This window comes from Dama dama, chromosome 10 (assembly GCF_033118175.1).
Source record: "Dama dama isolate Ldn47 chromosome 10, ASM3311817v1, whole genome shotgun sequence".
NCBI classification, from domain to species: Eukaryota; Metazoa; Chordata; class Mammalia; order Artiodactyla; family Cervidae; genus Dama; species Dama dama.
The window spans coordinates 13,672,119-13,688,334 of record NC_083690.1 but is presented as its reverse complement, the minus strand read 5'-3'; the positions used below and the strand labels follow the sequence as shown (position 1 = coordinate 13,688,334).

Sequence of the window (16,216 nt, the reverse complement as noted above, 5' to 3'; positions counted from 1 at the left end):
GACAGTCCCTGGAGCAGAAACACAAGGAACCAGGGGACTGTCCCTAGGTGACTCAGAATCTCTCTCTTTTTTTTTAAGCCTTAAATTCAGGATCTCTTTTAAGTGTTTTTTTTTTTTTTTTTTCTCTTAATACACAGTAGATTCTGTCAAGATCCTGACGTATTTCCCCTAGCAGGCTCCCTTTTAGTTAAAGATATTGCAGGATGAAAGAATGACAGGAAGAATTCCAGATGAAAGCATAGAGATGATCCCCAAATAAAAAAGGATCCATGATCAGAATTGATGCTTTTGAACTGTGGTGTTGGAGAAGACTCTTGACGGTGCCTTGAACTGCAAGGAGATCCAACCAGTCCATCCTAAAGAAGACCAGTCCTGGGCGTTCACTGGAAGGACTGATGTTGAAGCTGAAACTCCAGTCCTTTGGCCACCTGAAGCAAAGAGCTGACTCATTGGAAAAGACCCAGATGCTGAGAAAGATTGAGGGCAGGAGGAGAAGGGGACAACAGAGGATGAGATGGTTGGATGGCATCACCGATTCAATGGACATGGGTTTGGGTAAACTCCAGGAGTTGGTGATGGACAGGGAGGCCTGGTGTGCTGCGGTTCATGGGGTCACAAAGAGTCGGACACAACTGAGCAACTGAACTGAACTGAACTGATGATCAGAATACAGCAGGTGCCCAGAAAACTGTTGTTGTTGTTCAGTCACTCAGCCTGTCTGACTGTTTATGACTCCATGCACTGTAGCCTGCCAGGCTTCTCTGTCTATGGAATTCTCCATGCAAGAATAGTGAAGTGAGTTGCCATTCCCTCCTCCAGGGCATCTTCCCTACCCAGGGTTCAAACCCAGGTCTCCTTCACTGCAGGCAGATTCTTTACCACTGAGCCACTATTGAACCCTTCCCCACCCCACCCCCAGAAAATAAGGTGGGTAGAAAACCAACAGAGTTCTAGTCTTTTATATGCAGATTCCAGATTCCAGTTTGCGTTAGGAAGCACAGTGAAAAAAAGACTTTGAATGAATTCATGTGGCACAAACTGGGAGCCCTTTCTCCAGCCTCGTCTCTCCCCAGCCTCTCTTTTGCCTTGCGGTCTCAGCACCTCATAACCCCCAAGAACTTATGTGGTGTTTTAGACCTTTGTAATTTTATGTGGACTGTTCTGTCTGCTTTAGCGTTCTTTTTTTCCTCCTTTTTGTATGGCAAAATCCTTCTCCTCCATCAGGTCCTCTAAGATAGCCTAATTACTTTTTTCCCAATCTGTGCAAGGTACCCTCCCCTGTGATCCAGTGGGCCCCATGCTAACCTCTACCATGACACCTATTATCCTGGATCTGAATCATCATTTCTGGTTCCGTTTTCCCATTAGACTGTGGGCTCCTTGAGGACAGGTGGATCTCTTATTCTTTTTTTGATTCTCTCATGACTGTCGTGGCAGTCAGAGCTCAGGCTGGAAAAGAATTTCCAGACATGGAGTGCTTCAGAAAGGAGCGATTTTATTAAGAACAAAGAGCAGAGATCACATGGGTGCTTCCAGCACCACGGCCGACCTCCTGACAGGCCAAGGAGAGTCAACACTTTTCGTGGGTTAGTAACCAATCTTTCTAGCCTCAAGACAAAGAAAATCCCTGCTAGAAGTGTGGCATTAGGTGACTGGTTAGGGCACAGTAGGGTGCGTACTGGGGTGGGTACTCTTGCCTAATATGGGTTCAGGGGCTTGGCCGGGAAGGATCGGGATGGGGGCTGTCAGTGGTTACCTTGGGGCTCAGTCAGTTCCTGTGATGATTTTGGTCCGGTGCTCTGCATCTATGGCCTTGGTGTAAGGCTTTGAACCCATGACCTTGGTGTCAGGGGAAGCACATGGACTGAAACCGCCCACCCTGGCCAGGCACCATAGTAGCCATTTGCATGAGTTGTTTTACAACAGGAGGTCCTGGTAAGGAACACGGAACTAATAAGCCACCACCAACCGGAAGAGTTCAGGAAAGGACAAAAGGAGACACCACATGTCTGACCACCTCCCAGAATCCTTCTTTCTGGCATCCATCTTGGCTGAACAAGGCGTGCGCCACCAGGAAGGACTCTGAGTCAGAATGATTGGCTAAAGACAACCTGGAAACAAATCCCATCACCATAAAACTGGAGACTGCAAGTCACGTGGCAGAGCAGTTCTCCTGAGTTCCCTTACCCTCCTGCTCTCCACCCAGGCGCCCTTTCCCAATAAAATCTCTTGCTTGGCACATGTGTCTCCTCAGACAATTCATTTCCAAGTGTTAGACAAGGGCCCAGTTTTGGGCCCTGGAAGGGGTCCCCCTTCCTGCAACATTGGTGTGGGACTCCACAGTGAGCAGCCCAGTGCCTGCCACATAGTGTGTATTCAGTAAATGTTTGTCAACACTCTTGTGGTAATCACTTGTGGAGCATGTGTGGAGAAAGAGTGAAAGAATGCTGGTGGCTGCGGGACACAAACACAAAGAGGGAAGTGGGTTATGTGGGATGGCAGTCCAGATGCCCTTACTTGCCACCCTCAAATCCTGGAAAATTCAATCAATCATAACATGAGTTATATAGCATGAGCTTTGGGTTATAAAGACTGAGTTTGAAAGTCAGCTTTGTTTAAGGACTTTAATAGTAAGGTAAAATATTCTCTGTGCATCTAGATATGTGTGTAATTGCTTATATCTTCTCCTCTACAACTGTGAATTCCATGGAGGACCGTGACTGTCTTGATTACTCATATTTCTGCTGTACTTCACACATATTTGTTGAATGAATAAAGGTATTATAAATGAATGTCATGGCCTAGCTGTGTAACCTTTGACGAGTTACATCATCTCATACAAAATCTGTCAATAGATAGACAGATGGCATGTAGATAGTAGTTAAATAGATAGATGATTGGTAGACAGCCATAGCATACAGATAGGTAGTATAGTAGATAGACAGATGGCATATAGATAGTAACTAGATAGATTGTGTTGTTGTTTACTTGCTGAGTTGTGTCTGACTCTTTTGCAACCCCTTGGATTCTAACCCACCAGGCTCCTCTGTCCATGGGATTTCCCAGACAAGGATACTGGAGTGGGTTGCCCATTTCCTCCTCCAGAGGGTCTTCCCAACCCAGGGTTCAAACCCACATTTTTCTGCATTGCAGGCAGATTCTTTACCACTGAGCCACTGGGGAAGCAAAGATAGATAGGTAGATGGTACATAGGTAGATAGATAGATAATAGAAAGGTATAGAGACAGATGGCATATAAATAGATAAATAGATATCCTCATATATAAAATGAGGGTGAAAATTTCTTACCCAAACTCCTAAGAAAACTTCCTCACTCTCCTCTCATAGCTCTCAGCCAACCCATGAGTAAGTTCTGAAAATTCTACCTCAGAAACATAATTTCATCTCCATTCCTCCAACTTGACTATCACCATATCCAAGCTGACAGCTGCAAAGCTTCCTAATTCATTTCCTTCTTCCATCCAAGCCTCTCATAATCTATTCACTGAAGAGCAGCCAGATTGATTTTATAAAATAAAAATCAAATCACAACACTACCTTGCTTAAAAATCCCCCAGTGATCTCCCATTTTGCTTGGAATGGCCTCAAAACTCCTGACCGTGGTTTTCTAAATCCTCATGACTGTCATGTCCTATCTCTTCTAACTCTCCAGATACACTGTTTTGTTGCTGTTTTTGTTGTTTGTTATTCTTTGAATCCATCATGCTTATTCTCAACTGAAGACTTCTGCACTGGCTGTAATCTGTGCCTTGGAAATGGCTTGATTTTCACATAGTTAGTGGTCTAACTCGTCATTCAGATTTCACCTTCACTGGCACCTCAGAGATGCCTTTCACAATGACCTGATCTAAACTAATGTATATTCTATATTTATCCCATGTTTTAATGATCTTCAGAGATCTCTACAGTCTTGTAGTTTTATTTGATTTATTTATTTGATGTTGTCTGTCTCCCTTAGAGCTTCCTAGGTGGTGCTAGTGGTAAAGAATCCATCTGTCAATACAGGAGACTTTAAAGATGGGGGTTCGATCCCTGGGTGGGGAAGATCCCTGGAGGAGGGTGTGGCAATCCTCTTCAGTATTCTTGCCTGGAGAATCCCATGGACTCTCAGAGGAGTCTGGTGGGTGAGTCCATAGCGTCACAAAGAGTCAGACACAACTGAAGTGACTCAGCACACATGCATACAGGTCTCCCTTACCAGAAGGTAACTCCATGGATGGGAAGCATGTTGAATTCATGGAAATATCCACAGTACCTAGAGTAATGCTAGTAATTCAGAAATATTTGTGAAATAAATATATGAACCCCTACATCTTAGTGTAGTTTTGAAGGTTAAATGAGATAATTTACATAAAGCACTTAGCCCTGTGTTTGACACATAAATAACATGCAGTAAATGTAGTTATTCTAGTCACTTTGCTTTATGCAAGCAAACAAACAAACAAACAAAAATCCCACTTCTAAGTTTCTGTTTCTGCATCAATTCTATCCAGTCCTTTGGGAACTGGAATGTGGGATGTCCTCCAAACAGAACTGACTTGTTTCTGTTTACCAGGTCTGGGCGATGGTACGGACCAGATATGTTACCTATAGAGGAAAGGAACCAAGAGCATAGGGAGGTTCAAGACGGAGGGGACATATGTACAGCTCTGGCTGATTCCTGTTGATGTTTGACAGAAAACAACAAAATTCTGTAAAGCAATTATCCTTCAAATAAAAAATAAATTTTTTAAAAAAAGATTATACTTGGCTGCAAGTAATAACAAGAAATTTAAAGATGATTTAATGATTAATCATTTAATTGATTAAATGATTAAAATCTGATTTAAGCAGATAAAGGGTTTTCCCCCTCGTGTAGTAATATCTGAAGAACACCTCTTGAATATTTGGCTGAATTCTGATTAGCACATACATGTGAGAAAACTCCCTGATGTGAAAGAAAGAAGCTCCCAATGAGATTAGACGACTCGGTGCTCAGTGCTCACACAGGGCTGGGAATTGTGCCTCTTCGACCAGCCAAACTAGAAAACCTCTGATTTCAGAGGCACTGGAGTGAGGACACAGAAGAATCTTGCCTCATAATTAGTCTCAGACCAATTTCTTTTCTGGTTGTGCCCAAAAAATATTAAAAGTGAGAACTGAAAGAGTCTTCCAAGGAATTTAACTCTTTCCCATTACCAAAGGCAAGAATAGTTATAGGAATACAAAGGATTTCCCAGGTGACTCAGTAGTAAAGAATCCATCTGCCAATGCAGGAGATGTAAGAGACGTGGGTTCAATCCCTGGGTCTGGACAATCCCCTGGAGATGGAAAGGCAACCCACTCCAGTATTCTTGCCTGGAAAATCCCATGGATAGAGGAGTCTGGTGGGCTACAGTCCATGGGGTTGAAAAGAGTCAGACATGACTAAACACACACACAGACACACACAGTCACCCTCACACACAAAGATTTTCAGCACCCAAAGAGGCACAGTTCACATCTGGCGTCAAATAGGACCCATAATGAAGAGACTAATTAATCAAAATTGTTCCAGAACTGACACAGATATTAGAATTAGCATGCAAGAACATTAAAATAGTTATAATAGCTGTATTTAAAATATTCAAAGTAAAAGTAGATGTATGGAAGATTTAAAAAAAACCTCACATTGACATTGTTGAGATAAATAGGCTTTCCTATCCTCCAGCAGGACAATTCTTTTTTTTTTTTTTTAATTAAAATTTGTTTTGTTTATTGCTTTCATTTATTTATTTTTATTTTTTAAGCTGCACCTTGCAGCATGTGGAGTCTTAGCTCCCTGACTAGGGATTGAACCCATGCCCCCTGCAGTGGAAATGCAGAGTCTTAACCACTGGACCACCAGGGAAGTTCTCCTGTAGGAAAATTCTGTGGTGAATTCTCCACAAGTCTTTAGGGGGTTCCTCAGCAAGACCAAACTCTGCCTATAGCTCTAGTTAATTTTTTAATGCACTCTTGATTGGCTTTTTTCCCTACCTTGCCTCGTTTTCCCCATCCCTTCACATTTGTTTTCTGAAATCTTCTCTCAGTAAATGAACCATACTCAAGCCCTTATCTTAGGGTCATCTTTGGGAGAAAAACAAAACTAAAATATATGGGAAAATAAATTTAGAAAATATTATTACCTGTAGTTAAACATGTCTTCTTTTATAGAAATTCTGGAGCTTTAATATGCTAATGTTCATTCTGACTCTTCATGAGGGGAATTCAGAAATTTAAGCTTCCCAAACTTGGATTATAAGCTTTTATCCCCAAGGCAACCTGGAGAATTAGTACTCCATGAAACACACGTCAGGGATGCTTGATTTAAAGTTTCTACAGCTTTTTCTATTTTGAATAAAGAAAAATATTTTAAAATTTAAATGGTGTAGAAGAGTAAGAGGGGAAGAAAAGGATTTTCAAACGTATCAAAACATGAGTACCTTATTTTGTACCACTGACAAGAACAAAATTGACTACCAGGCTGGTACCTAGCCCCATGAAGAAGGAGTCTTGTGGCAAGTCTCAAGGGTGGGCATTAAATAGCCAGATATTCTCTGGAAAGCTTCTTGCAGCTTCCACTGGAGAATGAAGCCATGTGGTCTTTAGTGAAAAAGGGCAAATTCTTCCTCTCCATGCTAAATTGCTTCAGTTGTGTCCGACTCTTTGCAACCCCATGGACTCTAGCCTGCCAGGACTCCTTTGTCCATAGAATTCTCCAGGCCAGAATACCGGACTGGGTTGCCATTCCCTTCTCCAGGGGATCTTCCCAACTCAGAGATGAAACCCGCATCCCTTCCCTCTCCTGCATTGGCAGGCGAGTTCTTTACCACTAGCACCAACTAAGCCCCCTCTTCTTCTCTCCTCATCTTTTAATTACTGTGCGGGATGGTGAAGTTAAACCCAGCAGGTAACAACTCCTTTACAAATTTCTGAAGCTACCTCATGTGCTGGTTAATTGTATCTGCCTGCAGAGGCTGATTAGGATAATTAATCTTACCCTGTGATTACCCTGAGGAGGAAGAAGTTCTGAATGCACAGGTGGGATCTGGTGAATGAGCGGCTGTGCCTGTCTCCTAGGGACAAAGAAACGTGGGCTGGAGAAGGTTTAAGGACCACAGCCAGAGTCATTTGCATGAACATGCAAAAGGGCTTCACACACATGCACATGCTCAGTCGCTCAGAGTCATGTCTGACTCTTTGTGACCCTTCGGACTGTAGCCCGCTAGACTCCTCTGTCCATGGGATTTTTCAGTCAAGAATACTCGAGTGGGTTGCTGATTCCTTCTCTAGGGGCTCTTCCTGACCCAGGGATCAAACCTGTGTCTCCAGCATCTCTTGCATTGCAGGTGGATTCTTTACTGCTGAGCCACTGGGAAAGGCTGGGCTTCGTGGGATAGGAGAAAAGAGGAGAGGAGAGGCAATTTGTACAGGTCAAGCCAACAGGCTGACCTATCTTTATATAGTTGTAGAATTCCAGGTCTCCTTTGTCTGCCAGGAGCTCCCTGAGGACCAGGATTTTGTCTTCTACGTTTTCCAGAGTTCTTTCATCACTTGGTACAGGGATGGGCCTCTGAGTAACTTTGGATAGAGTAAGATATTTGGAATAAGATGGGGAGAACAAAAGAATCGATGGAATTAGTGGAAGAAATGAAAATACTATATTAGAAGAGATAGAGGGAGATAAGTGGTTAGGTAGATGAATACTAAGTAGATGGAAAGATAAACTGTTGTGAAGTACTGACCATGTACCAGGATGGTGCAATAAAGCAGCTCTGGTACTGATCTCTATAAGGCATCTTTTTAAATTATCACAACAGCCCACAGCACACATTGGTTCTCAACTTAAAGATGCCTAAGAATCACCAATAAACTTTGTTAAAATGCATAAGAATGAGTTGCCTCTAGAAAGATTTTAGTCCTATAATCTTAAATACAATCTAGGAATCTGCATCCGTTAGTGGTCCAGGAGATCCCCATGTGGTTGGGCCTAGGACTTCACTTTTAGAAATGCTCTTTCTCTAATGAACGAATGAATGAATGAATGAATGTGTCCTTTAAAGCAGTTATTTTAGTGATCAATTTCAGAAAAGCAGAGACTGAGGGGCAGAGCCAGTGAGTAGCTTGTGCCAGCTCCCACAGAGAGAGGTAATAGAGGATAAATAGACCTCCTATTTGCCCTTTCTACTGTAGGAGGCATGTAGCAAAGATTATGAAAGAGATCCTTGGTTATCTTTTCCTTAAAGCATAAACAAGAGGAAGAAGCACAAGGAAGGATATATCAAATTTGAATCATTTCTTCCTTCATTCATTCAACCAATATCTTAAGCAAGCACTCTGTGCCAGATATTGAGATTGTAATAATGAACAAAAAGACATAATGCCAGCCTTTGTGGAGTTTACAGTCTAGAGTAAATAGATACAAATGGGAATCATTGAATAAATACGACCTTATAAATTGCTCCAAATATTTTTTTTTCCAAATACAGTGTTTATGGTGTTAAGAAAAGATTTAACAGGGGCCCTGACCTGGCCTTGAGGATCATGGAAGGACTTCTATTCAAGTTAGTGTCTTAAGTATGAGTGTGAGTTAACCAAATGAATCGGGTAGAAAGACTCACATCCCAGACAGTGGGAAAAGCTTGCATAAAATTTTGGGAGGGGGCTAGGGAGCAGAGGGCTTGGAAAATGGAGAGGATGCAAATTAGGCCAAATACTTCAAGCTACATTTCTTGGGAACCAGAGTACAGTCTGGGCAATTGAGTAAGGTGCATCTTCAGCTAAGAAAGATGGAGTCCCGATCATTGGTTTGGGAATGCGGAAAAGCAAAATTAACTGAAGACAGGCTTATACTGGAGAAATTAAATCAGAAGAACCTGAGTGGTCGGAAGCTAATCTGGAGGGTCTAGAAGAAGAGGTTTTGGAATCAGTTTTTGAACACACTGATGCCATTGGAAACCTACTTTTATTTGATGCTACCTGCAAAATCCAGGAGTCCAGTGGAATTAAACAAGCCTTTTGAATGGCACATTATAAAGGTGGGAGGCAAGGTAAATTCCCTCCAGTCCCATTGTCCATTATAGGGAAAGCATCTGCTTTTCTCCTCTGGCCCAGAGCCCGAAGGCCATATTGGCTAGTTAGTATATAAATACTGAGCATGTGTGCCAGGCTGGATGCTAGGTATTTGTTATATGGCAGTTAACAGAGGGGCTTCCCTGATAGCTCAGTTGGTAAAGGATCCGTCTGCAGTGCAGGAGACCCCAGTTCGATTCCTGGATCGGGAAGATCCGTGTGGAGAAGGGAAAGGCTACCCACTCCAGTATTCTTGGGCTTCCCTTGTGGCTCAGCTGGTAAAGAATCTGCCTGCAATGCAGAAGACCTGGGTTCAATCCCTGAGTTGGGAAGATCCCCTGGAGGAGGGAAAGTCTATCCACTCCAGCGTTCTGGCCTGGAGAATTCCATGGACTGTGTAATCCAGGGGTTGCAAAGAGTCAAACATGACTGAGTGACTTTCACTTTCAGTGAACATAACTACTAACTCAATTCCCACCTTCTTGAAGTTTACAGGGAAATGGAGGCAACTTTCATTAAGTACATAACTACAGTTCTGATCAGTGTGATGAATAATTAATCCAAGAAAATGAGAATTTTGGGGGGAACCTCATCTAGTCTGAGAAGTCAGTGGCTGAGGTGAAGGGTGCTTTGAGGACATGATGTTTAAACTGAGACTTAAAGAACAAGGTTAGGGACATCCCTGGTGGTCCAATGGTTAAGACTTCACCTTCCACTTCAAGGGGTGCAGGTTTGATCCCTGGTCAGGGAGCTAGAGCCTGACTGTCTCGGGGCCAAAACCCCAAAACACAAAACAGAAGCAATACTGTAACAAATTCAAGAAAGACTTTTAAAAAATGGTCCACATTAAAAAAAAAAGTCTTGAAAAAAAGAAAAAACAAAATTCATGAAGTGACTGGTGGGATGGAGAATGCATACATGCGTAAACCCTGAGCTGGAAGGTCGTGCAAAGAGTCCAAGCAACTGGCAGAGGGTGTGTGTGTCTGCAGAAAAGAAATTTGTTGAAATGATAAAGCAAAAAATTTGTGAATGCTTAGATCACATGGGAGCTCACCACCATGGTCCAGTGAGTGACTTTGTTCTGAAAGAAATGGGTGACTATTAAGAGATTTACCCCAGAGAATGGCAAGAACTGGTTCATCTTCAGTCTCTAGGGTACTACATCTCAGCAGAGCACAAGACAGAAATTCTTATTCCAACCAGGCTTTGTGCCTCCACTCAAGGGAATGGAAAGGATCCAATAGTAATAGGAAGGAAGAAGATGCCTCCTGACTCAGAGCAAGTCACATCCCCATCCTGAACCTCAGCTCCTCCTCTGACCACTAAGAATTTGGGCCCAACACTCAGTAAGTATTTATTAAATAATTGGAGATAAATATACTTGCTTTCTGGCCTTAGCTTTCTCTAGATTGGAGCTATTTTTCTCCCTTCTAAAAGGTCTCTTGAAATACAAGAACATCATTTAGAAATGAGATCCTGCAGTAGATTGATCTGTTCCGATATGAGATGAGAAAGGGAATAAAACCACATCCATTTAAAATCTGACTGAGGAACAGGAGAGTAAAACCCACTCAGTCTAACAACGAGACTGAGCTGAATTTTGTTGTGATTTTTCATTGGCTGTTAAGTTTCTCAGTTCTTCTGAAGGGAGATAAAACACCCTTAAGAATAACAATGTGTTGAACTGGCAAATTTCAGGAGCGTTCACACATGCAATTTGTGTTGCAAGTCTTTCCTCCCTGAATTGTTTTCACTTTTCAGTTGAGGGATTTTTCTAGTGGAGACAAATGAACCCGGTGTGAGACGAATAGAGGAGAAAGCAAGAAACATGGCCGGTGGCCAAAGACTCCACACGGCAGAGGAAGAAGGAGGTCAGCGACCAAGCCCAACATCTGGCTGTCCCCTTGGCTCCATCCTGCAGGGCGCCCACTGGAGAATACAATATAGACATTATTCTCTGAATAAAGGGGTGATGATGTTTTTCAGGAAAGGATCAAATTGTAAATCATTTGGGCTTTTCAGGTCATGCAGACTCTGTTCCTATGAGTCAGCTCTTTGGTTGTAGCAGGAAAGCAGTTGTGGATACCATGTATGTGAATGGGTATGTCTATACTTCTGAAAAGGGGCAGTGAGCATCTTTGACCCATGGGCTGCAGTAGGCAAAGGAGGGGGGCACTTTCCTGGTGGTCCAGTGGTTAAGAATCTGCCTGCCAATGCAGTGGACAGGGGCTCAATCTCTGGTCTAGGAAATAAGATCCCACACGCCGCAGGGCAACTAAGCTCGTGCACCACACTCTGGAGCCCCAAGTCACAACTACTGAGCCTGCACATCCTAGAGCCTGTGCTCCCCAACGAGAGAAGCCACACCCAGCAACTAGAGAGTAGCCCTCCCTCAGGGCGACTATAGAAAAACCCAGGAAGCACTGAGGACCCAGCGCAGCCAAATGTAAATAAACCAAGGGCTGTGGATTCCAGATGTGTGGGCTTGAAACTGACTCTGTCTTTACAGGCTCATGACCTTGAGATAAATGACTCTACCTTTCTGAGACTCTGTGGCAGGCGTTTGTTGTATTTGCTGCCCTCCATCCTACTTCTTGAGAGAACGAGATGGCGGGTTGTTTTGAGGGAGTTTTATCTGAGAGGAGGGCATCTTACCTCTTCAGCACTCACAACCTAGACAGTTCTCGTGACGAGGACCAAAGTTGGTGGCTTTTCACCTTCCTGCACCACGTTCTACCAGAGATCCTATCCTTGCTGGACAAAATCTTGTGCTCTGGACTTTTCCGATGACCTCCAGACCTTCCAAAATCAAACCTGCCCCACGTCCAACACTATTTGAGAGATGATTCCTGGGACTCTTCTGTGCTTTAGAGCAGCTGTGTGAGGAGTGGGTGATTGTGATCCTCACCCCCCAGGAGACATTTGACCACATCTGGTGACATTTTTGTTTGTCGCATCTTGGGGGGAAGGAGGACATGCTACTGACATTGGTGGGTGGAAGCCAGAGAGGCTGTTAGACACCCCATAATGCACTAGACAGCCCTTCACAACAGATAGTTAGTTATCTGTCCCCAAGTGTTAAGAATGCTAAGGTAGAGGATTTCTCTGGTGGTCCAGTGACTAAGATTCTGCCCTCTTGTTCCCTGGTCAGGAAACTAGATCCCGCAGACCACAACTAAAGATCTTGTGTGCTGCAATGAAGACCTAGCACAACCAAATGAAATTTTTTTATGTGTTAAGGCAAAGAAACCCTACTTTGAAGTTAACAGCTAATAACAATATTTTCTTTGATAAATTGTTATGTCTTCAAATAGGGCCTCTGTTATCCATTATAACAAAATCTTTGATTACCCTAGATCCCTAAATATCAGCATTAGAAGGAGACTATTTGAGCATTTGTGGAAACATTTTTCTAGATGCAGGACTTAATGAATTTCTCAGGTTCTTATTTTTCTCAGCTGTAAAGTGGGGATGAAGATGAAACTTTCTCAGGAATTTGGGGTTTCCCCGGTGGCTCAGCAGTAAATAATCTGCCTGCAATGCAGGAGACACAGGGAAACATGGGTTTGATTTCTGGATTGGGAAGATCTCCTGAAGGAAGGCATGGAAACCCATCCCAGTATTCTTGTCTGGAGAATCCCCATGGACAGAGAAGCCTGTTTGGCTTAATCCATAGGGTCGCAAAGAGTCAGACACTACTGAGTGACTGAGCATGCATGCTTTGGAAGCATCTCCCTGCAAAATGGGGTGATTATTATTTTTAACTACCCATGATTGAACCCTCATGAAGTACCAGGCAGTACACTCAGCTGAAAAACTTCCCCTATTCCTCACAATTACTCTATAAAGGAAATAGCAGACTTCATAGAATTATGCCCATTTTAGAGATAAAATAACTTAGGCACAGAAAGTTTAACTGATGAAACTGCTATGTAATTCTCACAACACACAAGTCATGGGATAAGGAGAAAGGAAGATAGACTTTGAGCCTGGGATATCCTGGACATTTTTATTAATTAGCATTCCCTTAGGGCATAAGGTAACCAGGAAAATAAAAATAAAAAAGAACAACCCTGTCAACTAAATAGTGAAGCAATTAGATGGAAGTCAATATTAACAAGATTCTGTGATTCCAGGGGCCCAAAGACAACGATTCAGAAGCCTCTGCCACTTAGCAATTTTGTAGACTTGCGGCCTAAAGGGAAGGGATGTGACACAGGAATTGATTCCTTGCCAGCTGATTAGTAGCTGGTTATTTCCCGAGCAGCCCATAGTCCTGTCCCATCCAGAACCAGAAAGATGCTGCAGACAGTAACCAGTTAAATTCAGAATCTACTAAGGAAGCTCTTCCTTTTAGGAAGTAGAGCTCCCTGCCCTACACAGACACACAATTTGCAAAGGGTGTTTTTCCTACTTCTTGACCTTAGCACCTACTTCTTGACCCAAAGCACCAAGCCAAGAACAGAATCATCAGCGTCAACAAAGTTGACACTGGATTCCCTCACTTCTGCAACTGGAGAAGGTAATGAAGCTCAAGGGCAGTTCTTCAGAGAGTAGGTCAAACCTTCCAGTCTAAGAATCTTCCTAGACTTTTCTCTCTATTCCATGACCTTTAGGCAGTCTGTCTCAAGTACTGATGGCTTTACCTCTGCGTTCCCTCCCCTGCCTAGCCAGCCCTTTCCCTCCCCTTGCCAACAGCATTAATGCCCATCCACAATTTCCTATAACTACTGCAGCAGCTTCCTAACTGGTCACACAACCTCACACTCATTCTTCCCAATCTATTTATACTATTTATACATGAACTCCATAGTGAACTTTCTACACTGCAGGTTTGATTATGCCATCACTCCATCTAGATGGTCCCAATATGATAGGATAAAACTAAGCTTCCAGCATGAGATAATATCCTCTGAAATCTAGCCTCATCTCTCACCCCCACTTCCTCCAGTCCCCATCATATTGAATGATATTCAGTTCCACAAGCTCTACTTTTACAGATGCTATTTCTTCTATCCAAATTACCTTTTCCATCCTTCTTCAAGTTTAATTGGATTAAACAAGTGGTTTAATTTTATTCATTTTTTGAAGACTGAAATTAAGGGTTAAAAACCCTCTGAATTGAGTCAGGCACTTGTCTCTCTGCATTTCTGTGGCCTTGTCTTCTTACCTCTTGTGGTGGCTTAGAGCTATGTTCACAGATTCTTTGACATGCCTCTTCTTCAGAATGTGCTGTCTAGTTCCCTACACCTTGAATGCAGACCAAATTTGGTGCCTTGCTTCCTTCTTGAATCACCCACTCTGGAGGAAGCCAGCTGCCATCTTGTGAGGATACTCAAGCAGCCTGAGGATGACAGTCAACAAGAGCAAGATCTATCTTATAATTGGATACTGCAGTGCCAGTCAAGTTTTCAGACAGTCGCAGTCCCAACCAACATCTTGACTACATGCTCATCAGAAACCCTGAGCTTAGCCACACCTGAATCTCTGACTCACAGAATTTGTAAGCATAAAATTATGGGTTTTTAAAAAAATTTTTTTATTTGTTTCTTTATTTTTGGCTGTGCTGAGTCTTTGTTGCTGCATGGGCTTTTCTCTAGTTGAGGAGAGTATAGGGGCTACTCTCTAGTTGTGGTGCACACATTTCTCATTGCGGTGGCATCTCTTGTTGTGTAGCAAGAACTCTAGGGTGCACAGACCTCAGCAGTTGCAGCTCCGGGGCTCTAGGGCACAGGCTCAGTAGTTGTGCATAGGTTTAGTTGCTCTGCGACATGTGGGATTCTCCCAAACCAGGAATCAGCCACCAGGGAAGTCCACATTATGGGTTTAAGTCACCAAACTTTGGGGTCATTCATCATACCTCAGTAGATGACTAATAAACCTCTACAGCCCAACTGTCTGGGTTCAATCCTGGTACTGTCCCTAATTAACTCTATGACTTTCCACTAGGTACTTCATTTCTTTTTTTAATTTTTTTTTAAATTTTTTGACCTTGCAACACAGTATGTGGGATTTTAGTTGTGTAACAACGAAGGATCGAACCTGAGCACCCTGCATTTGCTGATGCCATCCAATGGTCTCCTCCTCTGTCGCCCCCTTCTCCACCTGCCCTCAATATTTCCCAGTATCAGGGGCTTTTCCAAAGAGTCAGCTCTTCATATCCAGTTGCCAAAGTATTGGAGCTTCAGCTTCAGCATCAGTCCTTCAGATAAATATATTCAGGGTTGATTTCCTTTATGGTTGACTGGTTTGATCTCCTTGCAGTCAGGGCTATACTTATAGGGTTACCGCTTGTAGTTTTGTGATCTTAGGTAAGTTTATATAACTTTTCTAAGGTTCTTTTGTGTATATGTGTGCTCAGTCATGTCCAGCTCTTTGCGACCCCATGGACTATAGCCAGCCAGGTGTTTCTCATCTGGAAAATGGGGATTAAAGTTAACAGTCATCTCAACATTTGTTCTGGTTATCAATTGTTGCATGACGGACTATGCCAATACAGAGGGGTGTCCTTCAACTTTCTCCAGATAAACAGAACCAATCGGATATATGTATATGGAGAGAGAGAGGTATCTAGTGAGGGACTGACTCATGCAATTACAGAAGCCAAGAAGTCCTATAGTTTATTGTCTGGAAGCTGGAGCCCAGGAAAGCTAATGGTATAATTCAGTCTGAGTCCATAGGCCTGGGAACCAGGAACACCAGAGTCCAAGGGCGGGAGAAGATGGATGTCACAGCTCAAGCAAAAAGAAGAAATTCACCTTTTCTCTGTCTTTTCATTGTATTTGAGCCCTCGACAGATTGAATGATACCCACTTTCACAGATGAGAGTGATTGTGTTTATTCAGTCTGTCAATTCAGTGTTACTCTCTTCCAGAAACACAGACATGCCCAGACATGTTTTACCAGCTATTTGGAAATCCCTTAGCCCAGTCAAGTTGACACATAAAATTAACCAATCATAAGAAGCTTAAAACAAAAACGCATTTTGCTTGTGTGTCTACAGTCTGGGCCAAGCTCAATAGGGAAATCTCTCTGTTCTACTCAGCATGAGCTGTGGCTACCCCACTGTGAGCTGAGAATCTGCCTCCAAGATGGGTCACCCTCACGGTTTCCAAGTCAGGGC

The 16,216-nt window shown here is 43.0% G+C and overlaps 1 non-coding gene across 1 annotated transcript; it reads right to left on the bottom strand.

Annotated features, from left to right (window-relative positions):
* Window positions 1-5,817: 5,817 nt before the first annotated feature.
* On the bottom strand, window positions 5,818-5,890 carry TRNAG-UCC (transfer RNA glycine (anticodon UCC)). Its single transcript has one exon. It is a non-coding gene; the product is annotated as a tRNA-Gly (tRNA).
* Between the last annotated feature and the right edge of the window lie 10,326 nt (window positions 5,891-16,216).